Source organism: Tursiops truncatus, chromosome 17 (genome assembly GCF_011762595.2).
Source record: "Tursiops truncatus isolate mTurTru1 chromosome 17, mTurTru1.mat.Y, whole genome shotgun sequence".
NCBI classification, from domain to species: domain Eukaryota; kingdom Metazoa; phylum Chordata; class Mammalia; order Artiodactyla; family Delphinidae; genus Tursiops; species Tursiops truncatus.
Window position 1 is genome coordinate 13,389,164 of NC_047050.1, and position 27,973 is coordinate 13,417,136.

Genomic DNA, 27,973 nt, shown 5'->3' on the forward strand with positions numbered 1-27,973 from the left:
ATACCATCATTTTGTCATCTTCTCAAGTTCTCAGCCTCAAACCCCCAATATGTTTGATTTCTCATTCTCTTTTGCTCTTAAAATGTAGTTGGAGATCCTGATGATTCTGACTAAAATATCTCTTAGACTGCCCTAGTTCTATTACCTTGTCTAGATCACTATTTCTCAAAGACATATAATGGACTGACCTCTTTCACAGAAAAAAAAAAAACTGAAAATTGAATTCTTCAGTACTGTGTCTCCTAAGAAATACTGACTTAAGAAGATCAGTCACATCTTGTGAACATCTCTCATTTGAGTACCGTTAGCACAAAAGAAAAGTTTTGCCTTCATAACTGATAAAATATATTCTTAGGTTATCTTTCAAATAAGGATACAAAATGAAAGCATTTCTATAGAACATGTGGGCCCTGAGAATACATCCCCAGAGTTCAGTTTGAGAAAATGGGTCTGGACCATTGCCGTAGCATTCTAAACAATCTCCCGTCTCTAAGAACCAGTGTTGTTCTAATCTACTTAGGATTTTGCTTCCAGATAATAATTGTAAACCATGTGTCTTACCACGTCACTCTTCTGCTCAAAGCATTTAGTGATTTCTTATTTCCCCCAAAAGGAGTCACTAGCTCCTTGGCCTGGCAGTCAAGGTCTTTTATGACTTGGTCTAAGACTTCCTTTCTCTTCCTGTGTGCCAGCCACGCGGTACTCTCCTCGTTTCTAACCATACCCTCGACTGTCCTTCTTCCCTGACTTTCCACACTTCACTTAGAATCTGCTTCCTGTCTCCAAATGTCTATAAAGCTACTATTTATATGAGTCAATGTCCAACTCTAAGATAATGTCCTTCATAAAATATTTTTCTTCTATTATTGGGCTGGGATGAGGCCCCGGCATCCAATTTTTTAGAAGTTCCCTAGGAGATTCTAATGTGTTGCTAGAATTGAAAACCAGTTCCCCAGATCAGGGAGTCAAAGTATGATGTCAGACCAGCAGCATCAGTATCACCTGAAAACTTGTTAGAAACATCTCCTGGGTGGGCCCAGCAATGTGTGTTGGGACAAGCCTTCCAGGTGATTTTCATCAACTCACACTCAAATTTCAGAGTCACTGCCTGAGGCTAAATGAATGTCAGATTTCCCTTCCAGTCTTCCATTTTAATACTTTATTTTACTTTATGGCTGTTGTAGAATTCAGTTCTTCTTCCTGATGATACAGTTACTGTGTACAGATTCCTTATCTTCTTTTTTCTGTTGTTAGCTCTTTTGAGATGAGGGTTAAGTTTATCTTACTGTTTCCCATTGTGTTTATTTTGCATAGGAAGCTCTCCATGAGTATATGTTTAGTTGCATTAAATTATCTCGCTATAACTAACAGAGAGAAGCGGGGGACGTGGCATAGCTTTCGCATGCCTGTGGATCTTTTTTTTAAACAGAAATGTATGCTCATATATAGCAGATACATGAAAAGATGTTTAAGATTCTTTGTTAAGAAAAACAGCCTGTGTGCATTAATTGCATGCTATCCTCTTCACATAAGAAAACATTTTAATGTATCTTTCCTGAAGAAAGCAGTTTTAAAAGTACAGACTCCTTGGTACAAATTGTGTGCCTTTGTCAGCAATTATATATCCTTCTTGCTGCATATTAGATTTCCTTTGCACAGGAAGACAATTATCTTCCTCTTTACTCCCAGTAATGCCTTCTCTTCCTGCTGATTTCTTGAATGAAGGTGTTAATTTCTCCCTTAATTTTTCCTGTTACTTGTAACCACAAAGACTCAGAGATTGCTTTTGAACAATCTGTTCTTGGTCTTCCGAGCCAAAGGCTGACATTGACCATTTCTTTAAAGGAGCTCTTAATGTCCGCCTTAAAAAAAAATAGCCCTCAGGTGTCGCTAGTTCCACACAGCCCCAGAGCCTTTCTAACACTTTCACTGAAAACCGTTTCATTCTGGATGGTACTTTACTAATTAGACATCAGAAAAGGCCTTACAACAAGCAAACATAAGGAAATAAGAAATCACTAAATGCTTTGAGCGGAAGAGTGACATGGTAAGACACATGGTTTAAAATTATTATCTGGAAGCAAACATACAAAGGCCTTACAACAAACAAACATAAATAGGCTAATATTTTATTGGAAAGCATTGTTTAGATTACAAGTTTCAGAAACCAAACTCAAACTGGCATAAACAAAATAACGGATTGGCTTATTTAACAGGTATATCCAGGGGATATGGCTGCTTCAGGCACAGAGGGATCCAGGGCTGTGGGTCTTCAAGATACTCTTTCTCTCTCTGTCTCTTCTTGGTACTCCTTTCCTCTGTGTGGGCTTCATTTTCAGGCAGACTTGTTTCACATTTGGGTAAAGATGGTCACTACAGACCAGCGTTGCACTCAAAGAAGAAGAGAAGGTGCCCCTTCCACCCCTCCCATCCCCAACAACTAAAGGTTCCAGCAAAGGACCTGGTCTCATTAGCCAGACCTGAGTCATGTGCCTGTTCCTAGGTGGGCTTAGCATCGCAGAAGAACAATGGGCTGTCACAAAAAGCACAGGGTGGGGGCTTCCCTGGTGGCGCAGTGGTTGAGAGTCCGCCTGCCGATGCAGGGGACGAGGGTTCGTGCCCCGATTCGGGGGGATCCCACATGCCACGAGCCCGTGAGCACGTCCAGAGCCTGTGCTCTGCAACGGGAGAGGCCGCGGCAGTGAGAGGCCCACGTTCCGCCAAAAAAAAAAAAAAAAAAAAAAAAGCAAGGGTAAGAGTACCGGACAAGCTGAAACAATGGATTCCACTTCAGTTACAGAGGTTTCTTCAGAACAGCAAAGAATAGGTGGGAATAATTTGCTACTTAAAAGAAAATATAATGTAGCCATAATACCTACCAATTTTTAAGAACATGTTAGAAGTCAGTAACAATACTAGGTAAGTTATATGGATTATTTAATAAGCCAGTGAGTTCCATATTATCATTTCCATTTTAAAGAGAAGTTACACAAGTTTACCCAGATAAGAAATGGTGAAACCAGGATTTAAATCAAAGACGTTTTTCTCTTTAAAGTCCATAATTTTTGTACTGTCTTAGGCCATCTCAGTGAATGGAGTGAACATTATACACTACAAACCAATTTTCTGTTACGAAGGTGTGGTGTCAGATATTATCAAATGCCTCCAATTGCTCTGATTCTGTACCATTTCTTCACTGAATGTTCATGAGGTTTCCATTCTTGTGAGAATGGGCAAGACAAAAAAATGGGCAAATAAATCCATAAACAACGTATTGCAGATAGTGAAGAGGGCAATGAAGAAAATCTAAAACGGGTTTCTATGGTAGGAGGTTGGTCATTTAGAGCAGGTGGTTAGGAAGGACTTAAATATTAGGTGGTATTTCTTTTTCTTTCTTTTCTTTTTTTTTTGGGGGGGGTCATGTAGCGTGGCATGCAGGATCTTAGTTCCCCGACCAGGGATCGAACCCGTGCCCCCTGCACTGGAAGCGAGGAGTCTTAACCACTGGACCACCAGGGAAGTCCCTTAGGTGGTATTCTTCTGAGGTGGCCTTGCCAGAGTATGGGGGAAGATCCTTCCCAAAGCAGAGAAGTGACGCATACAGGTCATGGCAATGGCTTATCATGTGTGAGGAAGACAGAGGTGGCCAGGGCGATCCTAGCACCTTGGGAAGGATGATAGGTGTTGAGAGAAATGTGTAGGGGTCTGCTTATGTAGGGCTGTAGGCCATTGTGGAGGTTCGGATTTTATTGTAAGGAAAGAAGCCATTGGAATGGATTTTATTGAATTCCTGCTGTCCAATTATATCTCATGCATCTGTTGCAAATAAAATTCAACTGGTTGAAGTCTTCCGAAAGCAGTAGTGAAGCATGCCGAGGCCAGCTGGCTGTTCTGAGAGTTTCTCCTCCAGTCTCCAGGGGAATTCAGATGAGGTTGTGCACCTGGGGACTCTTTGCCACCTGCGTCAGAGCCCTGACACTGGTTGCCTGCAGACACCCTGGGTTAGTTGTTACCCCCAGTGAACAGGATCGAGCCAGCAGAAATGTCTTACGGCTGTTTCTAAAATATATCCTCCTGTGCCAAGTCAGGTAAAGTTCTTGATAGATTTCCTTCAGACTCTTAAGAAGTCCAGCATGTAAATGTCTAACTCAGAAATTCTAACCAAGGAATTCTGGAGGAGGGGCATTCTTATTCCCTACCTTCACCATCCTCATGCTATTTTATTCTCTCTTTTCTAACTGAGGCTTTCCTTTGTATTTCCTCTGCCCATGAGCCATCATCCCCATTGGCCTCATTTTTTCCTACCTTACGTAAATGTAATTTATCATTACCAAACCCTTTCATTTTACTGTATCCTATTTATTGGCAGAAGGCATCACTGCATAGTGACTAATGAGATAAATGTAAATGTGAATAATATTCCTCATACTAAAGTACTCCTTTCAGTTCGAGGGGTCTAGCTTAGCTTTTTTCAAATATTATTTTCAGTATAAAGTCAACGTTAAAATAAAAAGAAAAATCAAAAGGAAACAAGTTGTATAATTAGTTACTGAGACTATTATTTTGGTAAAGCTTCATACTGAATTTTTTTTAATAGATCTATTTATATATTTAGTTTTGGCTGTGTTGGGTCTTCGTTTCTGTGTGTGGGCTTTCTCTAGTTGTGGCGAGTGGGGGCCACTCTTCATTGCGGTGTGCGAGCCTGTCACTGTCGCAGCCTCTCTTGTTGTGGAGCACAAGCTCCAGACGCGCAGGCTCAGTACTTGTGGCTCACGGGCCTAGTTGCTCCGCGGCATGTGGGATCTTCCCAGACCAGGGCTCGAACCTGTGTCCCCTGCATCGGCAGGCGGACTCTCAACCACTGCGCCACCAGGGAAGCCCATACTGAATTTTTTAGGGCTTATGATTTGGGATATCTAAATGTACATTCATCATCTTTACAGAAAGCAGACAAATAAATTATTCAAAGCATATATTCCCTTAAGGTGTGCCTTTTTTGATAAAGAATGGCACATTTTCTTTAAAGAAAGTTTCAAAAAGCCAAAATATATTTTATGTAACAAATAGAAAGAAGATAGACATTTTATTTATGTTAACAAGAAATGCTACACAAATATCAATCTCAGAGTCATATATTTGAACCATTTTTTCAACTGAGAATTGTCTGGCCAGAAATATGTATGTGTTTTGGCCATTCCCATGATAGCACCTCTGTGAAATGTGTCACTTCTCTCTTACCTCTGGAGGGAAAAAAAAAAGTGAGTATGTTCTCCTGGCATGAGACAGATATGAAGAATGGCATGGACTTACTACCATTTCATGTCTTTACAACTATCAACCAGCATAAGAAAGTCAAGAAGAGCAGGACATCAGCCTTTCAATCCAATCTGCAGTCCTAGGCACGTTCCCAAGCAAAACTTGGGTCCCCTTGCCTAATCCAAAGTAAAGCCAATCCACTGACACTGGGTTGTGGTCAAGGAGAATCAAGGAGGGTTCAGCATTTCATGCAGGCACCAAGCAAGGAGTCCAGGCAGCTAATGCTCAAAAGGCCCCAACTCCCCGATGGCTTTCACAGACAGGTTTTTTAAAGGTAGGGTGAGGGAGAGGCTTGCAGGGTGTGTGATCAGTTCATGGACATTCTTCTGATTGGTTGGTGGTGAGGTAATTGGGAGTCGACATCATCAACCTTCTGGTTCCAACCTGTCTGGGGTCTAGTGCTTGTGCTTGTGGTCAGCATACAGTGAAGTTCTTCCACCTGGTGGGGGTTTCAGTATCTGCAAAACAGCTTAAGGGTATGGTTCAGAGTATTCTCTGTAGCTCTTGAGGAGGAGCTAAAGACACTTGACTTTATTTAATGGCTAAACAATTTTTATTTTGTCTTGCTTGGCTGTTTTCCTTTGTTTCTGCATTTTCTCACTTCTCTGATTAAATTTATTCTTTGGAACTTGGGGAGGGCCTTGGAGGCCTTTTCTACAAGCAAGAGGCAGACGGAGGACATGGTTGGGGGCAGGAGTCTGTCCCCCAAAGGCCCTATAGAGTCCTGCTCTGTTACAGGCACATCCTCCATCCCATCTCTTTCTTCCGTCAGAGTCTTCAATTCATAACACACTTTCCCGTTCCTTGTTTTGATAGCAAACAGTATACCCACGTTTGAAACAGAAAATTTTGCTTCTGTTGACGAGGAGCTGTGGAAACTACCTTAAATCAACAAGAGTATGAACTTAGTAAAATCTGAGAGAGAGCAAGAGAGACAGAGAGAAGATCAATTAAAATACAGATAATGCCTTTGTCCTTCAATTGTTTCTCTTTATAAAGGTGCAGATTTTAGAGTTATTCTTTTTTAATTAATTGGAAACATTCCAGATGCATAGTTATCTCCTCTAGAGCAGTTTTATATTTGCTTTCCATCCTATCTTTCAGCCGAATTCCATTTTTTATACCTTAAGATACAACCACATTTGTGTTTCTCGAAGACTAGCTGTAAACTAAATATGTATATTCAATTTATTTCTGCTTTCAGGTTAGGAGTATGGAGTTTTCAGAGTTGTACATTTTTTTTTTTTAACGTGGGAAGTGATTCTTCAGTAGAAGGAGAAAACAACTAAATCTACAAAGAATTTGAATTTGTTTACAATGCTTAAAAGTGTACTAGGCTTCTTTACTATATCTGACATATATAAAGGATCTATAATTACGAAATAGAATTATACTTAAGTGTCATATTCTTGCACAATATAAAATTAAAGGAATTGCTGGATACTTGTATTTGACAAACCTTTCACCCCCACCAAGTATCAGGGACATGAATGAATTATTTGAGGAAGTGACTCTTTCTCTGAAAGAGAAGTTGGGGTTACAGTGTTTAAGGGAGAGGGGATGGGAGATAAAGTTGTGGGGAAGTGGGTATTTTCCAGCAGAGGAATAGTATGTATGAAAATCCTAAAGTGGGGAGGAGAAGGATGAAGTGTTCCAGAGGCTGGAATTCAGGAGAAAGAGGGGCATGAAACAAATGTAGGAACAGAATCAGTATACCCTCGTTTACCATCAGCTCTTCCTCAGCTTCTTTCAACCCAGTTCATTCAGGACACACTCCAGCCCTATTTCCTTGTGCAGAAAGAGTATAATTATTTAGGACCCATCTCAAAATTGTCTTCCTGTAGGAAGCCTTCAGGTATAGCCTCATCTGGAATTACCTGGGTTTCTTCCTTAAAACTCTTTGAAAGCCTCTTTGTTTTCATTTGTTTGATTTTGACTTGTGGGCTGTTTACCTGCCTATGTATATATGAGGGCAGCCAGGTCCTAGTTCCCCACTGTGTTTGGTACATAGTAAGTACCGTAAAAATAGTTGAATTGAATTGGAAATCAGATTAATTGCGATGTATTGGTCTTCTTTGGGTGGGGTATTTTATTGAATTTATTCCAGTATCCAGTTTGCTTCATTTTCTATTCAGAAGATTCTGGGCCATTTGAAGGGTACAGATGCTGACTCTGTTGGAGACCTCTCCCGAGAAAATTCATCAGCGTAGCCAAGGTTCATACATTTCACATGAGACAAGATCAGACAAAGCTGAAATTATAGCGGCACTTTTGAGAGCAACATATCTCTTCTTTATTTGAAAAGTGCTATAATTCTATTAAACGTTGCCACCATTACTTTCTGAAAATATGATATAGTTGCCTATGTATTTATGCATATAATCTCATTTAATTATCTGAACTGTACTTATTTCTGTCTGAACTCAAACTAATTCGTTTGCCCTTGAGAAGTTGTAATTATGTCTAATATTTATTTTACTTTTACATTAAAGGAATTTTTAATTCAATTTTTAAGATAAGGGCAACAAAAGAGATTAGAATGACTTAACTCTGAGTTTTCACATTTTTGCGATAAGTCCACTGTGATGATGTTTATCAAGGATGAATAGATTTTCTGGCTGACAAATAGAAGCAAGTAAAATCGTCTTCAATAAGAAACATTTGAAGAGAATTATCTGTCTGCAAGCTAAGGAAAGCTATTGTTTTCACCAAAGCAAAGGGAAGATCAAAGTACCTTGTGTTCCGAATTTCCCAAAGGATAAATTAGAGCTGGAAGTATCAAAGAGAAAATAAGCACACCCTGAAGAATCAGTTAGAGAAATACACTGTGTGAGGAAAAATGGTCCGTGCTTATGGAAGCAAGACTGATTCTTATTTTTAACTCTGCTGACTTTTCTAGCTGATCATGAGGACAGTCAGTCTTTAAAAAATATATTCAGAGCATCCTAGTCAAGCTCTTTTAGTGAATCTTTTTCCTATTGCTTTTGTTCGGTTCCTTTTTGCTGACATTTCAAACTTCTTTGGTTTGGTGGATGGACCATGGAAAGTGAGTGAATCACAAATTATCCTTTCAAAACTTTACCCCTTCACCAGTCAGGAAATGTAGCCTGGGCCCAGAGCTTTTGAGAGAAAGACATAATTGTAACTTAGAAGAAATTAATACGAATTTATTGAAAATCATAATTTATGTGAAGAGTAAGAGCCTTATGTTCGTGAATGAGCTGTCTAGTTATATAGACCACCCAACTTCAATGGAGGGCAAAGTTCTGTCTTACATAGGTTCAAGTTTGTGAAGTTCTGTCGGTCATTCAGGAAGAAAATCAAACACATCTTTGCTTGGCTTCTGGTAATTTCAGCCACAAGGACTTCAGTTTCCATTGCTTTAACCAATTCCTTTCCATCTTTCTTGGTACACCTCAAAATCCATCCTCCCTGAGAGGTCTTCCCACCTCCCTAAGGCTAGTCTTTTTTCCTTATTTTCCCTTTTTAGACATCTGTTATAACATTTACCACATTATGCTTTATATTCTTTTTATATGTATCTGTTTCTCCTTTTCACCTTGTCTTTCTCTTTTTGGTTTACCCACTGCTGATAAGGTAGCTATTAATAGGTGATTAATGAATGCTTGTATGTAGATGATTTGGGGCAAACCAGAACACAGCACATCAACGGTGGTGGGGTCCTGACTGACCTCATGATGATTTTCAACAGAATGTCTGGTGAATGGTGTGGGCTCTGATGTCAGTATTGAATGGGTTTGGAAATATTCCCTATGTTTCAGCAGTATTTATTGTGCACCTGTATGCAAGTGCAGGAATGTGTACAGTATTGGGGATACAGAGATGAGTTAGACAACATGACCTTGTGAATCTGAAAGGGAAGGAAGAGTTGATGTGGTGAACAGGTAATTTTGAAATTCTCTGCTAACCATCACGGTGGTTACAGGATGCCCAGGGAGCGTAGAAGGGGATCACTTAGGAGAGACTGAGGATGGGGGAGTTCAGACAGATGACTGCTGGCGGGCCAGATGCAGGACAGGAGACAGGCTGTTTCAGTGGGAGGGAGTGATAAGAGCAAAGGCATTGCAGAACCGTGACAGGTGAGGACAGGCAGAAAGGACGCAGGAGGGGGGTGGGCAGGCGCAGGCCACGGGGGACCTCAGACGCCCGCCGGCTGAGGAGCTTAGGCTGAAGCCTGTAAGTGACACTATTCACTTGTGAGTTCTCAGTGGCGAGGGAGCATCACATTTTTAACTGAGCAGCCTTGGGGATACCACTGAGGACCAGTTAGGGGTGAGGACAAGACTAGAGTCAGAAAGACTGATTAGGAAGCTATTAAGATAGTTCAGGCAAGTGATAATAAAAACCCTATGCAGATAGAAATGGAGATGGAGAAGAAGGCATAGATTTTAGAAATATATGAGAACTAGGGGAAAAAAATCTTCTCCACTAAATACATGGTAATGTTGAGAGGGAGACACAGACATACTGGTTTGGGTGCCTGGATTATTCTCTGATATCGTGAGGAAACAAGCGGAGAAGCTCCTTTGGGGTTGTAGTGCAAGATACTGAATTGAATTGGATTTGAGATGAGAGACTGACATCCAGGAGTCTCGGTGCAGTAGGCTGGAGTCATTCACATAGAGGTCAGACATAGCTAAAGCCAAAATAAGGCATGAAACTTCCCGGGTGGTAACACCTCACATACAGAGAGGGTCGGTGAATTGCTCAAATGCAGGCATCCGGCAGTGATGACACCAAGCCTCTCAAACTAGCTATTTCCAGCTCCACAGCACTCACTTTTTTTTTTTTTTAACATCTGTATTGGAATATAATTGCTTTACAAGAGTGTGTTAGTTTCTGCTGTATAACAAAGTGAATCAGCTATACATACACATACATCCCCATATCCCCTCCCTCTTGCGTCTCCCTCCCACCCTCCCTATCCCACCCCTCTAGGTGGTCACAAAGCACCAAGCTGATCTCCCTGTCACAACACTCACTTTTATTACAGCACTCCACTACTTCTCTGAAGTAGGGAATGATCCCAGTATTAATGTGTTTCGCTTGGGGAAGTGATTTAATGCAACTTTAATCACTTACAATAAAAGCGTTAAGTACAACACAAATATGTAAAACCTTCTTTTGAAGAAAATGGGAATTTCAAAGGACAAGGAAGAATTCTGATTTGTTGTTTCTGAAAAGGGGTAGTTTCATAGCTGTAGAACTAGAAAAGAAGCTATGACAAAGACCAGAGTAGAAGTAAAAGGGGCTGAAATAGTTGGAGTCTTATTGTTACTTGGAAATGAAAGAAATTTTGTCTGGAGTCTGACTGTGAATCAAACTCACTAATGTATTTTTTTTTGCCCTCATAGTGAAGGCACCTCATAGGATATTACACGTTGTCAGAGAAGGGGAATTCATGTGCATAAATTTTAAATGTCATCAGCATGCATTTTCAGCCATGGTCTTTGCATCAAATCCCAAAATAAAATACTGAAATATATACTAAGTAATATTACATATAATATAATTTAATTATATAATAATGATACACTATAATTAAATATAAAATATTTTAGTAGAATAAAAGTGAACTCAATAGGATATTTTCTTTTAAGCCTAGTCAATATTGACATGTTCATCATGCAAAATTAAAAACCTATAGTTCTGTTCCATTCATAGCATATTTCATACAATTGTGTACACATTAATAAGTTAAAAGCTTCTTAGAGGTGCTTCCATTGATATAAACGTTGAACTTCATCTTGATACTTGAGAAATCAGTGAACTCAGATGTAACATCAGACACATTCAGAAAACACAGAAAAAAAAATGAACAAATCCCTTCCTAGTCTAAAGGAGAAGCATTTTTAGTAGATCTAATGTGATGCTCATTGCATTTCTTATGAGCTAAGTAAGAGAAAACAGAAATACGCTTAATAGACCAAGTTACATTTAGGTCAAGGGAAAATTTTTTTTTCAGTTGGTTTGCAATTTGTACAGTGATATAAATGAGAAAAACCAGAAGGTTAATGATCTGGAATTGCCTGCTGCAGTAATATACTAAAGGAGGCAAAGTTGGTCACACTTGGATTCCAGTCCCCACTCTTGCATTGACTAGTGGTCTGACTTGGGGCAGTTTCTCAATATCTGAGCCTTGATTTCCTTATTTGTCCAGTGGAGCTAAGTGATGCCTCATAGGCTGACAGGAGTGTTAGCTGAGAGGAGGTTTGTACAGTCCTCAGTATTTGCCTAGCATAAGGGGTAGCTAATCACAAAGACTTGTACCTGAAGGTGAGCTTCATGGATGGTGGATTTTGTGGGTTTCCTGCAGAGCAACTTACTTGGAGAATAAAATTAGTATCAAGGGCTTCCCAGGGTACTCAGTGTTGGAGCAGGTGACCTCACTGCCCAGTGGGGAAGACAGAGGGAATCTACGTAAAATAACTCTTCAGAATGGAGCTGGAAGAGTTTTATTTGTGCAAAGAGATACTCCTGAAAGCAACCTAGATGCGTCATTCGATTTCACACCAGAAAAACTATAAAAGAGGCAATTGTGAAAAACTATCCAGAAGGATGTACAGCCCCAGCTATGCTTCCAGGCCTGGATTTAGCCCAAAGACAGAAACGGTGATTGCCCAACTGCTATGAGCAAAGCAGAAGAAGGCTTCCACATACCTCCAAGGACAGTATTAGAAGCAATAACTTTTTATACAATTTGTAATTAAAAGCTAAATGGAAGGTATCACATTCAGCTCTGTTCTGCACTACCTCGAATGCTCCCACATTCTTTGGGCAATTAGTAAAGTATTGCCACTGAGGTCATTTTTGTTATTTTGCAAAATCAGAATTAAAGTTATGAGAGAAATAGTGATTCCCCATAGTCAACATCTTTATGTATACTTTGAACAAACACTGCATATACCAATATTGAAAGTTTTAAATGTGAGAAACGAGTAGTTTCTTGTTTGGTAACTAATCTAGGTTGGGATGGCAGCCTAGCTTACAGGGGAAAATGCGCCTCTAAACTCTTTCTATGCTTGTTTTAATAACCCGTAACCCTCCTAATAGAAGAAAACCAGTCTCACAGAGATATATATTCACAGGAAGGGAAGATTTAAACACAATTTCTTAACAAAAATAAAATGAAATTGTATTGTCATCCATAAATTATGGATAAATTCTACCAATTTGATTTCCCTCATATAGTTAATTATATTAAACCATCAATTTTTAAAATTCTGATTGACAAAGTGACAGTAGAGATAAGTTGTAAATAAAAACAAATGTTTATGTTTGATTTCAGTTTTTATACCCTTTTGGTTTATGGTTGACAAACTAACCTTCAGATATCACTTATCGCCCTGTAGCCCTACTGCGCGTGACTCTTCTGCAGCTCACGCCACGTACGACTTACTGGACGGATCAATTTCCTATCCAATAACAAAAGTACTGTTAATTATTTGCATGTTGAGGCAATATAAATTGTTATGCAATTTCTGAACTCTTGGGAACAAGTTCTGTACTTAAGTCTGAGAACCACATCTTGAGAAGTACTAAGCTAGACCACATAGTCTAGAATTTAAAGTAAACAATTGCTGGTGAGAGATGTCGCTTTGGTCTTTCATATATGTGTGCGTGTTCCCTAAACAGAGGTGGAAATTGGAAGGTGAACTGAGAGCAGATTCTGAAGCGGGGAGAGCAAGCTTGTCTCATGTCTGGGTGAAGAAATGTCTTTGAAAACCACATAGGGAACAAGGCTGCCTATAGTAGAAACGCGGATGTGGGAAGAGCCAGCATTAGGAGTCACTGTTTTCCCACACAGAAAGGCTTCTGGAGTCGGGTTTTTCAGACTTTCACCAGGGAAGAAAGACAGATTCACATCACCCCTCGTGTGTGCTAGAGTGCAAGCTCCCTGAGGGGAGGAGCTTTGTCTCCGCTCATTGCCGCATTCCTGAAACAGAACATGGCTTTATACCTAAATAGTTGCTTAGAGAGTATTGAAGTAATGGAATGAAAGTATTAAGAACATGCCCTCATATCCATAGTGTAGGCTTAGTATTTCTTATTATTCTCAAGTCCCTGTTGTTGAATGCTACAAGGATTTCAGGAAGGTTAGACAGATTTACAGTGTTTTATCAACAGTCAGGACAATGGAAAAATCTTTTAAGTCTTACATCATTTGCCTCGTCATTTATATCTAAACCAACATAGCGGAATCCATGATAAATAAAGGGTGAGGCACCCTCTCCCTCCCTCTCCTTCTTCCTCCCCCCTTCCTTCCCTGTCGTCCCCCACCCCCACCCCCACCCCCGTGTCTGTCCCTCTCTTCTCTATCACCTCCTCCCCCTCTTGTTCCTTCTTTACCTTTTCATTCCCTCATTCATTCATTCAACTGTTGTTTAGATCTGCTGAGTCATCACCCAACTGCCATTTCTCATGCCTTCCCCTCTCTGGAGGGAATTAAGAAGCTTTGCAGAGACTTAAGTTCCACGATCTAAATGGACAACTTCTGTTCTCACTTCTAAATTTTCCTTATGCCTTAAAGACCCTTCATTCCCTTTGCCTAGTACCTATTTTTCTTTTAACATCTTTATTGGAGTATAATTGCTTTACAATCGTGTGTTAGTTTCTGCTTTATAACAAAGTGAATCAGCTATACATATACATATGTTCCCATATCTCTTCCCTCTTGCATCTCCCTCCCTCCCACCCTCCCTATCCCACCCTTCTAGGTGGTCACAAAGCACCGAGCTGATCTCCCTGTGCTATGCGGCTGCTTCCCACTAGCTATCTACCTTACGTTTGTTAGTGTATATATGTCCATGCCTCTCTCTCACTTTGTCACAGCTTACCCTACCCCCTCCCCATATCCTCAAGTCTGTTCTCTAGTAGGTCTGTGTCTTTATTCCCGTCTTGCCCCTAGGTTCTTCATGACCTTTTTTTTTTTCCCTTAGATTCCGTACATATGTGTTAGCGTGCGGTATTTCTGTTTCTCTTTCTGACTTACTTCACTGTTTGTCCTAATGTGTTCACTGATGTGCTTTTCTAACACTCTGCTAATAACCCTTTTTAGATCACTCATCACGCTGGATTGTAATTACCTATTTATCGTCCTCACTCTCAAACATAAATTCTTTGCAGGTAAACACTGTCTTTTTTTTCACCTTTTATCCCAGTGCCTGGTACTGTGCCTGGCTTGCAAAGTATTTATTTATTGAACACATAAGTAAACACACAAATCTGGAGCTTAGAGATGCACAGATTTGAGTCCCTGAGAGGAAAAAAAGATGACCCAGGAGAGGGTTCAGAGGGAGAATAGTGAGGTGAGGCAGAATCAGATGCTGAAGGGGCAGGTCAGGAAGAGGAGCCCGTGGAAGAGGCAGAAAGGCAAGGTTAAGGAATTGTGTGGGAACCAACAAGGCACCAGCCCAATGTCAAAAGACTTAGCGGATAGAGAATGTGAAGGAGTGGGTGATCAAGAGTGCATCTGTAAGAAGAGATTCAGAAAATAACACCTGGAAAATGTCCACTGGATTTGGCATTCATAGGGAGAACGGTGTGAGTAGTGTGATGGGTGGAGATCTGACTGCGGTCAGCTAAGGGGAGTGGTTCAGAGGTTTAGAAGGAGAATTACCGAGGTAGACTTTTTTGGGAGAAATTTGGACTGGAAGAGGAAGGACGTTATTGGACAGTGTCTAAAAGATACATGGATAGATGAAGACGTACTTACTTTTTTTATTAACTTTTTGTTTTATATTGGAGTAGACTTGATCAACAATGTTGTGTGAGTTTCAGGTGTACCGCAAAGTGATTCAGTTATACATATACATGCATCTATTCTTTTTCAAATTCTTTTCCCATTTAGGTTGTTATATAATATTGAGCAGCGTTCCCTGTGCTATATAGTAGGTCCTTGTTTGTTATCCTTTTTAAATATAACAGTGTGTACATGTCAATCCCAAACTCCCTAACTATCCCTCCCCTCCACTTCTCCCCCCAGTAACCATAAGTTCGTTCTCTAAGTCTGTGAGTCTGTTTCTGTTTTGTAAATAAGTTCATTTGTATCATTTATTTTTATTTTTATTTTTTATTTGTTTTTAGACTCCACATAGAAGCAGTATCATACAATATTTCTCTTTCTCTGTCTGACTTACTTCACTCAGTTTACATTTTTATTAGAATGCAGTTGATCAAACTTACAATTCTTTGCAGGAAGGACTCAGTAGTGGACGACTTGATTTCTTGTCTATCCATGCCGATTTTCACTTTTCCTTAATGATTCATTTAACGAGTATTTACTGAGCAACTGCTTTGGCTCAGGCAATATTCTAGGTGCCAGGCATACAGTGGTAACATGGTGTAGCCCCTGCCCTCACAGAGATCATGTTCAATTCCAAATAGTTCTTTAAAACTTACCTGTGATCTGTTTGCTCATCTGAGGAATGAAATTACAAAGAAAAAGTCCCAAGGGACCTTCAATTTCTTAATGTATTTTCACTTACCATACTCACTATTTCTAAATTCTGCTAACGACATCTTTCAGATGTCTGTATGTCAGTATTTCTAGTCATATTACAATTTCCCAAGCCTTCCTTCTGAAGCAGACGTGTGCAATTTTTTACGAGATGAGACTTATTTTTGAATTGTCTGCCTTAATATCTTAGAAGACAGTGATAGTTCCACACTGCTTCAGCAGATCTTAATTAAACACTTTCAAAGTTCAAAATAGGGCAGTGACCGGTTTGTCTTTTTCAGACAGTTAATATTTTTCCATTTTAAGTAAGGTTCATAAGCAAAATAGTGAGAGTGTATGTTTGCTTTGTGATGGGGAAAATTTACTATGCTTGGCAATATTTTTCTTGACCAACAGCTATTTGTGATAGATGATTTCTAATACTTTTGGACACAGACTCTTCCTTGAAAGAAGACACTTTCTTCTTGGAAATGGTTTAGACCTGTTATTCAGCAGGAATTTTAGGAAAGTTAATTATTTGTTTATTTATTCAACCAAAATGTATTGAATACTCACAGTGTGCGTGGCACTGTGTCAGGTGATAAAGTAATAAAGGTACACTGTACATTGTCTCTGTCTACAAGGTGCTTATAGTTTAGTGGGGGAAAGAAACATGTAAACCAAGCCCTTCAGATCACAACAATAGGTACTGATGTGTAGGGATGCAGTAGCTGCTGGGGTCCATGGAAGAGCCACTGACTCTGAAGATCCTTAGGAAGTTTGAGAGAGACGGTGTTGTTAAAGATGGGTCTTAAAGAATGAATAATACTGGGGTAGTGACAGCAGCAAGATGGTAGTTTAGTAGTTTCCAATGCTCCTCCCCTCACAAAAACATCAATTTGAACAACTATCTATTAATAAAAATGACTTCATAAGAGCTAAGGATTCTAGGTGAAGGGTTACAGCACCTGAATGGAGCACATAAATAAGAAAGGATGCATTGAAGAGGAGGCCATTTCACAGTATCCCCATCACCCCTCCCTCAAGTCTGGCCATCCCAGTGTGGAGAGAGGCACCCTCCCCCTGGGGGAAGGAGAGTGACGTGAGCACCCATCTTCCCTGTGGACCCCAGCACCAGTCTAGCCCCCATGGCCCCAGGATCCAGGTGGGCTCCTGCAGACCCAGGTACCAGGCTGGTCCCTGTAGACCCAAACACCAAGCCTGTCCACTGGCTGGCCCAGGCACGAGACCTGCCTGCCTACAGGTTCCACCAGATGGCTCCAGCAGAATTTCTGTGGGGACTGACTGGTGAAAAGCTTTTCCTGCTGAAGCCAGTCGGTAAAGACTGGAAGAGTTGCCTCTTACTTCAAATGCATAGACACCAACACAAGAGCACAAGGATCATGAATAATCAAGGAAACATGTCATCACCAACGGAATAAAAAGCTTCAATAACTGACTCTAAAAAAAATGGAGATCTGTAAACCTCCTGACAAAGAATTCAGAAGGATTCTCAAAGAAATACAGTGAAATATAAGAAAACACAGACAACTAAATTAGGAAAACAGTGAATGAACAAAATGAGATGTCCAACAAAGGAATAGAAACCATTTATAAAACCCAAACAAATATCCTCAAGTTGAGGAATACAATGACTGAACTGCAGAATTTAATAGAGAACCTCAACAACAAATTCAACCAAGCAGAAGAAAAAAATCAGTGAACTTGAAGACAGGATACTTGAAATTATCCAGTCAGAGGAACAAAAAGAAAAAAAAAAAGGGAAACAGTGAAGAAAGCTTACATGAATTATGGGATACCATTAAGAGAAACAACCTACATATTACTGGAGCCCCGGAAAGAGAAGAGAGGACGAAAGGGGCAGAATGGTTTTTTAAAGAAATAATAGCTGATGATAACTTCTCAAATCTGGGTAGGAATTTGGACATCCAAGTTCATGAATTTATAGGTCTCCAAAAAGTTTCAACCCAGGAAGTTCTTCTCCAAGACACATTATAATAAAATTGTCTAGACTCAAAGACGAAGAGAGAATTTTTAAAACAGCAAAGGAAAAAAATTGCTCAGATACAAGAGAACCCCCATGAGGCTATCAGCAGATTTCTTAGCAGAAACCTTATGGCCAGGGCAGAGCGAGATGAACCTGGAGGACATTATGCTCCATGAAATAAGCCAGACAGAGAAAAACAAATACCGTATAATATCACTTATATGTGGAATCTGGAAAAACAGAAGAAGAAGCAGTTGAACTCAGAGAAACAGAGTAGAATAGGAAGGTGGGGGAAATAGGACGATGTTGGTCAGAGGGTACAGATTTGCAGTTATGTAGGATGAATGAGTCTAGAGAGCTTATGTACCGGCATGTTGTCTGTACTTGATGATACTGTATTGAACCCTGGAAGCATGCTAAGAGAGTAGAATCCAGGAAATTTTACATACACAAAAAAATGGTAACTGTGTGAGGTAATGATATGCTAATGAGCTTGACTCTAGTACTCATTTCATTATGTGTTTCAGATCATCTTATTCTGCACCTTAAGTATATACAACTTTTATTTAAAAATTTAAAAAATGTTAAGTAATGAATAAAAATGATGATAATGATTGCTAATATTGAGTAATTTGCCACGTGTCAGGTATTGTACGAAGGGCCTTGGATTTTGCCACTTAAAGGAAATCACAGCTTTTTATAGGTTCTAGTGTAAAAGTATAATAGCCAAGAATTAGACATTTAACATCTAAATGTGATAGTGCTTAATCATGTTTGTTTTTGTCTTTTCTTATTTGGAACTGAACAAGAATTTTGCTGTATCATTTCTGCTAGTCATTTATAGGTAAAACAGCCTTCCTGTGAGTCTTGCAAGAGACCTTATGAATATTTTTCTCTTAATCATAGTTGTCTTTCACCAAGGAGGGAATATTGAAATGCCCTTCCTCCCTATTGTTTTTTTTTTTTTTTTTCGGTACGCGGGCCTCTCACTGTGTGGCCTCTCCCGTTGCAGAGCACAGGCTCCGGACGCGCAGGCTCAGCGGCCATGGCTCACGGGCCCAGCCGCTCAGTGGCATGTGGGATCTTCCCGGACCGGGGCACGAACCCGTGTCCCCTGCATCGGCAGGCGGACTCTCAACCACTGCGCCACCAGGGAAGGCCCTCCCTATTTTGAAGTTCTGATGATTGTTAAGTCCTCTAAGTATTGTGCTTCAGTGTTCATTGAGATGTAGCCTAATATTTATAAACTTAAGAAGAACCCTTCCTACAAAGAGTTCTTTTTCAAATGTGCATAATAATTATTTTATCTATTTTAAAAATTAAGATATTTATTTCTTTTTCTCTATGAGGTCACACATATATTTAGTTGCTTGACAGTGTGGAAACCCCAATTCCTTTATAGCTCTCATAAAACTCAATTCAGTTCAATACTACATCAAGTATTAGTTGCAGGCTATGAGTCGGGCACTGTCTTGGGTATGGGATCACAAAATTTTTAAAAATGGGGCAAGATAGGGTCAGGGGATAAAGAGGTACAAACTATCATGTATAAAATAAACAAGCTACAAGGATATATTGTACAACACAGGGAATATAGCCAATATTTTATAATAACTCTAAATGGAATATAACCTTTAAAAATTGTCAATCACTGTGTCGTACACCTGTAACATATAATATTGTACATCCACTATATCACAATTTTAAAAAAGCATGAACATTAAAAAAATTTATCCTTACTCAAAAAAAGGGTCTCGGACTTCCCTGGTGGTGCAGTGGTTAAGAATCCGCCTGCCAATGCAGGGGACACGGGTTCGAGCCCTGGTCTGGAAAGATCCCACATGCCGTGGAGCAACTAAGCCTGTGCGCCACAACTACTGAGCCTGCAATCTAGAGCCCGAGAGCCACAACTGCTGAAGCCCACGCGCCTAGAGCCCGTGCTCTGCAACAAGAGAAGCCACCGCAATGAGAAGCCCATGCACCGCAACGAAGAGTAGCCCCTGCTCGCCGCAACTAGAGAAAGCCCGCGCACAGCAATGAAGACCCAACACAGCCAAAAATAAATAAATAAATTTGTATTTAAAAAAAAAGCAAACCACCTAGAAGGGTGGGGTAGGAAGGGTGGGAGGGAGATGCAAGAGGGAGGGGATATGGGGATTATATGTATACATATAGCTGATTCACTTTGTTATACAGCAGAAACTAACACAACATTGTAAAGCAATTCTACTCCAGTAAAAATGTTAAAAGAAAAAAGGGTCTCTGCCCACTGAGAGTATGCAATTTAGCAGAGTGGACAGAATGAGTGCAACTTGGTGTCGTATAGTGAGATAAATTTGTTTCAGTGGGGAAGTTCTCAAGAAGATATCATATTTGAGCAGGGTGTTGCAGGATCAGTGGAATTTTGCCAAGCAGAGGAGGTGAGAGGCCATTCCAGGCAGAGAGAGTAACACGAGAGAAGGTGGAGAGATTTTCATGTGGATGGTATGTTAAGAGGACTCAAACTTGAACATGGCAGGCTGAAGAGGTGAGAGATGGGACGGGAAGTTTGTTGCTGAATTGTTAAGAGAGGCCTTGAATACCCCAGGTGTAGACTTTGGGTGCTGGGAGAATTTGAAGGTCTTTAAGCAAGTTAATGAAATGCTCATATCTGTGCTTTATAAAGGTAATTTTGAAGGCCGACTGGAGTCAAGTAAGGAATACACAGAAAGATGTGGAGAAGGCACTGACCTGTCAACTTCTTGTCAGTTGAGCCATTATAAGACTTTTATGAGTTTAAACCTAAAAAAGCATCCTTTAATATGGGCATGCCACACTTTCTGGAGACATAATTGTTATTAAATGAAATAGAATTAGTTTAAAAATAGAAATATTCCTTGACTTTATGGTTTTTCCTGGGTGTAATGAGATTTTTAAAAATATAATTAAACTTTATTCTTGGGAAGGATTTCCTATTTTTAAGGATTTGCTTTTTCTGTCCATTTTCACGAAGATTGTGTTCTGTAATGGCTGGGCATGGTGTTGCCATTGGGAAATCTGTTTTTATGCAGAATTTTAACAGTAGATGGTGCCTATGGTGGTATGTACGTGTTGCAGGTGCAGGAAAGGAATATCACCTTAGAAGACTCATGAAAAGAGGAGCAAAATTCCTCATGGAGTAAAGGAGGGTTTGGGAAGCAGAGAAGAGGATTTTAATCCAGTCAACTCACTGAGTGAAGGTTGTCAAAAAGGAGAAGAGTGGGGCTTCCCTGGTGGCACAGTGGTTGGGAGTCCACCTGCCTATGCAGGAGACACGGGTTCGTGCCCCGGTCCGGGAAGATCCCACATGCCGCGGAGCGGCTGGGCCCGTGAGCCATGGCCGCTGAGCCTGCGCGTCTGGAGCCTGTGCTCTGCAGCGGGAGAGGCCACAACAGTGAGAGGCCCGCGTACCGCAAAAAAAAAAAAAAAAAAAAAAAAAAAAAGGAGAAGAATGAAATTGGGTTATCAACAGCAGTAGGGAGGAGTGGGGTATGTCTCCACTGTCTCTGACACCATAATTCTGTTTTCGGGGCCTAAGAGAAATCTCAGAGGGATTTTTTTTTTTTATAATGTGAGAAAGTCTTGCTCTCTGTGGTCACACATATTGTCTTGTTAACCTTCCAGGAGTTTTTTTCCCTGACACTCAAGCAGAAATGGAGCTCTTAATTGATAACAGGCAGGTTTGTAACAACACCTGTAACCCTAGGTGCTCTGTTTCTGACAAGCCAAAAGACAAATTTATCCAAGCAAATCCAAGTCTATCTCATTATTCAGAGTTTCTCTTCATGTAACTTTAAATAAAGCCTAGTCCAGAGAAGTCAGTCTAATGTTTATGGACACAGAAGGTGGGTGGGATGAAGGGACAAATCAACATTCTCCTACCTACTTACTCATCATGTATTCTTTGCCCATATGTAGGCACAGGTTGAACCTGTCCGGTGATTCTCCTTTATACAAAAGATCGGTGTATCTTAATGAGATTTTCTGTGGAATTTTTTTTTTCCTAACTTAAGTGCTATGATAGTCAAATGCAGTTTAACAGTAATACTCAATGAAACAGTCACACCTATAGTCGACTGCTGTACCACTGTAATAATGGCATATATAATCATGTCTATGACTAATATCCATAATTGACCATTGTCATAGCTCCTTTTGGAAATGCAGAGTAAATGCTAAAATCCCAAAGCTACCTGATACAGTTTAGAATATTTAGGAGTAGGACATGATATTAGGAGAAGTACATATGAGTCTGGCTAAGTGAGAAATTTCCATAAATTATTATAAATATAGAGATGATCTCATAAGCAATGATCTGGAGAAGAAACAAGAATATAGTGGAGACCTGAGCTGAATACTATAGTTGTTCCTCCTTATGTATAAAACACCAGTGGCTCTTATGCCTTAATCACCTATCTTAGAAATTGGATATCCTCCAGCATGCCCAGAAAAAGCAAAAACAAGTGCCAAATGAGATTGCCAAATGCCAGTCGCTTTTGTCATTGATGTAACCTCTGAGTATCTCCTGTGACAAAATTAATATGTTTAAATTTTATATCAGGTCAGGCTGTTGTGTGGTCTCTCTTTACGTAAAAACCTGACCATTCCTGGAGCATCAGCCTGACCCTATAGAGCTATGACCCTAATTCTTTACTTGTTGGAGAAATCATTTTCCTAATTCTTGTTAGTATCAATACATTAACTTGCATAACTCTCCGTAAACTAATCTCGATGTTCTCCGAACTCATTTTCTTTCTCTCCTGGCAAACATCGATTCCCTGTGTCCATTGCCATGGTCTTGTTACGAATGCTGAACTAGTCTTTTCATGTCTAGGGTCTCTTGCAGCTCTAATTTCCCTAAATTGTCGTATCTTATGGGTCATGTACTTCTTTCCATTTATTCTTACTTTTTTACGGGTAGCGAAGTTTTTACTGTGCAGTGCTTCTCTACTGCTTAACAAATTCATTACGATTCCTTAGTTTGGTATTTAATTTCCTCACAATATGGATCCGGCCCACTTACCCAGCACTTTCTCTCCCTGCCTTACACGAACCTGCTCTTTGGCCAGCCTGGCTCCATCCATTGCTCTTTCTGTTCTGTTTATGGTGTTTCCTCCACTTGAAATGCTGTTTTCCCATTTTGACCTGTCCCATCCATCCGTCAAAATCCAACTCATGTACCATATTCTTATGTGGCCTTCCTTCTTCCTCATGTGGGTGTATCCCAATAACTTTCTGTACCTTTTAAGGTACCTATCACTTTCTGCCCTGCATTCTAGATACCTGTGTATTTGCCTTTGCTGCTAGATTGTATGAGATATTTTCCCAAGATTTGTTCCATTGTAGTTACTATTTAATTTGGATATATCTATACCACTATTTATTGTAACATGACATTATCACCTCTTTCATTGGTATTTTATTCTATAGGGACTAAACGGAAAATATCATAATATATCCATTTTATATGGCAGGGTTCATTTACAAGTTGTGGCAACAAAGCCTGATGTATGCCTGCATGAAAGGAAACTTACTGTTCCTCCTACATAAAGTAGCAGGAGTGCTTTCAAAATGGTCTTAATAAGATTTGCTGTATTGAGACAAAGAACCATGACTTCATTCTTACTAACCTCAGAAACATAAACCACAGTCAGTTTTGGCATTAATCCAGTTTTACCATTAACTCTCTTGTAAATTTTGATTAAGGGGTATTGCAGGACTTTTGTAATTAAGGGAACTGCATTAGAAATTTATTCCCTGTGAGAATTTATTTGTCATATTCTGAAAAATACTGAAGTCCTGTGAATGCTTGTAAACGTTAGGGATGGTCAAATACATGGCTGAACAGCCATTCTTCTGAGGGGGGAGTACCCAAAACTAGTTGAAGGCTCAAGTCCAAATTTTTGTTTTGGTTTGTTTTTGTTTTTGTTTTTGCGGTACGCGGGCCTCTCACTGTTGTGGCCTCTCCCGTTGCGGAGCACGGGTTCCGGACACGCAGGCTCAGCGGCCATGGCTCACGGGCCCAGCCACTCCGCGGCATGTGGGATCTTCCCGGACCGGGGCACGAACCCGTGTCCCCTGCATCGACAGGCGGACTTTCAATCACTGCGCCACCAGGGAAGCCCTAATTTTTATTTTAACAAATAATTGATTGAATTAAAATATTTCTTGGCTGTGTAAATTTCACAGGAGTCACAAAGAAGCTGTTTTTCATGGTTCTATTCTCTAGATGTCATCAGCCCATAGATATACTTTATAATAATTTGTTGCTTTCTATAATCATGTATTCACGAATATTAACTACTCGCACAAGTCTGGATCAGCCAATATATTTAACTCTGAACTTGTTAGGCTTTTATCTTCTAAAAGTATTTTGAATGGTGCAGTTATATCATTAGATGCCTTTTCTATTTTAGTTTTGCTCTATAGCAGCTTAGAAAAGACAAGATTCTTTCTGAATAAGGGTTTAACTTGATGTGAGCATTTATACATTTTAAATCTATAAAAATTTTTAATTTTAGTTTTCTGTTGGCTGGCTTCATCAAATATGTGTTTTTTTTCTTTAAAGATTTTGTCCCAAGGAAAATTTGAAGATTTCTTCCAAGTCAGTTTAAGTGACTATAGCGGGATTAGATCAACATGATCATGCTCTAAACAGGCTGAATCAGTGACAACTTTCTTTTTAAAGGAACATCTCTTTCAGAAAGCAGGAAGAGGGCTGTGTGGCCTGCTGTAGTGGTAGGTTTCTAGAGTGAAGTTTTCCTCAGGTGGTGTTGATGATATGGACTGCTTTTACAGAATATATTTCTTCCCAGTCTATCCAAGGTATAGAAGAACTGCAGTTTTTACAACCAGTGCACCTGATTAAGCCGTTTAACTGACACTCTCCTTTTCTTTAACCTAAAAGTGTTCTTTTCTTTTTAGACTTGAACTCTGTACACTGATGGAATTATGTAGATTCCAAATATCTACTTTAATTTTCATTTTTTACATGTATCATAAAATATTCTAGATGACCTCAGGGGAAAGCAGAAGGTTTTGGCCTTATTTTACTCCTGGCGATGGATAAAAATGTTCTCAGAGTCCCCTCCTACTGTGCACACGTGAATAGTGATGATTATTGTCTATTGCATGAGTCCCATTTGCTCACCACAGTACTGAGCACTTCGTATGCACTGACTCGTCTTCAACATTATGCTACCTATATATTAGACAATTTTACTATCCATTGTGAAAATGAGGGACTTGAGGCCACATGAGGCTAAATAATTTGTCCGTGGACTTGCATACTCTTTTTAACCACATTACTTTCTCTACCAAGCACACTTGAGGAAAGGCGTGAGGACATCTGATCGGTATTCTCTCTGTGGGTTCCAGCTGTGAAGCATCCTCTCTGTTCCAAGCATATAGCCATGCTAGACAAAAGATGAAAACAGAAAATGCAAGAGTCGCAGCTGAGCGCATAATTTATCATCTCAGTGGCCCACAAATGGAGCGGGAATTCAAGTGCTGATTTGTAAGCTGTGTTGAGGCCTCTGGCCTCCTGGGCTCTGCAGGTGGACAAGGGGCCGGTACAACTTGTGCAGGGAAATGAGAAATTAAAGTCATCCTATACTAGGTGGAGATGCAGAGCGAGCCTCACTCTGAAACCAGGTTGTAGAGAAGGGCCCCTCTACTTCTGAGCAAGGATGCAAACTCCGGACTCTCTCACTTTTGTAGACGTTAAGATGGCAAGAGAAAGACGACACGGCTCTTAAACTAAGAACTGAACCAAATCACTCGCTGGTTCAGCGACGTGACTGGTAATAATTCAGATGTCTGGACAATGTAATACTCAAATCACCAATATGAAACTGATTACAGATGGGTAATTCTGGGCACAAAATGAGCACAGAATCATTTGTAAGAAAAAGATGATGAGAGATATTGGGTGGAGCTGTTTCAAAGCACTAAATAAAACTGAACAGAACATCTTCCACACTCCAATAAAGATGTTAAAAAAACAATCCTCCTACTTCAAATGAACTTGCAAAACAAAACTCCAAAGCACATGAGGTAGCCTAAAGCTACAAAAGAGCCAAGGAAAATGACCATTGAAACAAATTTGACCCAAAGAAATTAAAATATTGAGACATCATGGCAAAGTGTATTTTGGATGCTCAAAGTATAAACAAAGGATCGCCATTCATGAAGAAGGTAGAAAATCCTGCAATAGAAATAGTCAATTATGGGCTTCCCTGGTGGTGCAGTGATTGAGAGTCCGCCTGCCGATGCAGGGGACACGGGTTCGTGCCCCGGTCCGGGAAGATCCCACATGCTGCGGAGCAGCTGGGCCCGTGAGCCATGGCCGCTGAGCCTGCGCGTCCGGGGCCTGTGCTCCACAACGGGAGAGGCCACAGCAGGGAGAGGCCCGTGTACCGCAAAAAAAAAAAAAAAAAAAAAAAAAAAAAAAAAAAAAAAGTCCATTATTTATTTACAAATATTTATTAAGATCAAACCATGTTCTACACTCTGTTAGAGGTGCTAGAGATGCAGCAGCGAGCATAAGTAAATCAAATCCTTATCAGCATAGAGAGTTTACATTCTTGTGGGGAGTTTTACCTTTTAGTTACAGAAATGAAATACGAATAGGCAGAAAGCTTGGAAATGAAAAAGATAGTCATTGAAATAAAATTCCCAGTAGAAAGGATAAACTCTAGATTGGCAAAGACAGGGTTTTTTCATTTGGAAGATACTATTTAGGAAATCAACAAAATTGCAGTAATGGGAAAATAAGATCTTAAAAGAAAGTGTATGTGTGTTTATGAGTGTGTGTGTGTGTGTGTGTGTGTGTGTGTGAGAGAGAGAGAGAGAGAAAATGGATGAGATTATGGGGAAAGATGATACCTGAGATTATTTTAGAATTGAAGATAAGACTCCTTAAATTGAAAGTACAATCTTAGAACCTATCTGGATAAATAAAAATAAATCATCACCTAAACACTTTGTGGTAAAACTTTAGAACATTGAGGATGAAAACAAAATCTTTACCTATCAGAGAGAAAATATAGACTAGCCCCCAAACAAAGACAACTTAATTGAGAGCGGACACCAAGAGCAGTATTGTGGGGAAAAATTCACTGTCAATCTAGATTCTAGAAATTTTATGCCAGAGTATACCACTGACAGACACGGATCAAAAATATTAATTGAATAATGAACTTGAAAAACTGAATATTCTTGAGGAAGTAAGTGTAGAAAGAAAGTCTGGATTTAAAAAAAAATAGAGGAATAGAAACTTCTAAATGTCATCAAATTTAACTCTTGCTATAAAAAGTAATAACAAATTTCTATGTTAAAAAAAAAAAGGTGAGACTTGGGAATTCCCTGGCGGTCCAGTAGTTAGGACTCTGAGCTTTCACTGCTGAGGGTGCAGGTTCAATCCCTAGTCAGGGAACTAAGATCCCGCAAGCCATGGGGCACAGCCAAAAAAAAAAACACAAATGTGACTGCACGAAAGTAAGCAATATCAGAAGGCTATAAAAGAAGAAGAAATCCAGATGGATGACAAATATGTGCAGATTGAAAATTACAACACCAAAGGTTGAAATTCTGATGCCATCAACGTGAACAAGGATATGGAACAATGATCACACCTGTTCCTTGGTGCCTCCACTTGGGCCAACTGTGTGGGTGACCTTGTAAAGCATGGAAGTGACAAATGCCAGCTTCTGGGTGGTGTTAACCCTGGGAGGGGAGAGTCTGGAACAATGGGAGTGGACAAGTGTGATACAAGGGATCACCTGTATCTGTAAGGTTTCATTCCTTTAAAAGGGGAAGCAAAAGTGCAAAATACTAATTTGTTAAAGCATGGAAGTGCGTACATCGGTTTTCATAGCAGCAGCCTAAATACGTACCTGTATAATTGAAGTGAAAAGACACTCAGAGCTTTCTGGAGACCCTGAATTGTTATGCACAGCAGTAAAATTTATAAAATAGCCTGTCTTCTGGTAATGGAGGCCTTTAGTTAAAACCCAACTCTATCAGGGCCTATCAGGCCATACAGAGTCTACCCCCTCTGGCTTCTCTAAGTTGCTCATTTATTCCAATAGCTTCAACTTCATTGCATGTTTCTGTACTTCTCACAATTCAAGCTCATTTCCTCTCCTCTTAACAGCAATCCTCGTAGATTG

General features: G+C 39.9%; 1 protein-coding gene across 10 annotated transcripts in view; it reads left to right on the plus strand.

The window, feature by feature from the left end:
• Positions 1 to 27,973, plus strand: part of PREX2 (phosphatidylinositol-3,4,5-trisphosphate dependent Rac exchange factor 2) — a 288,229-nt gene that overhangs the window by 211,357 nt on the left and 48,899 nt on the right. The window lies entirely within an intron of this gene.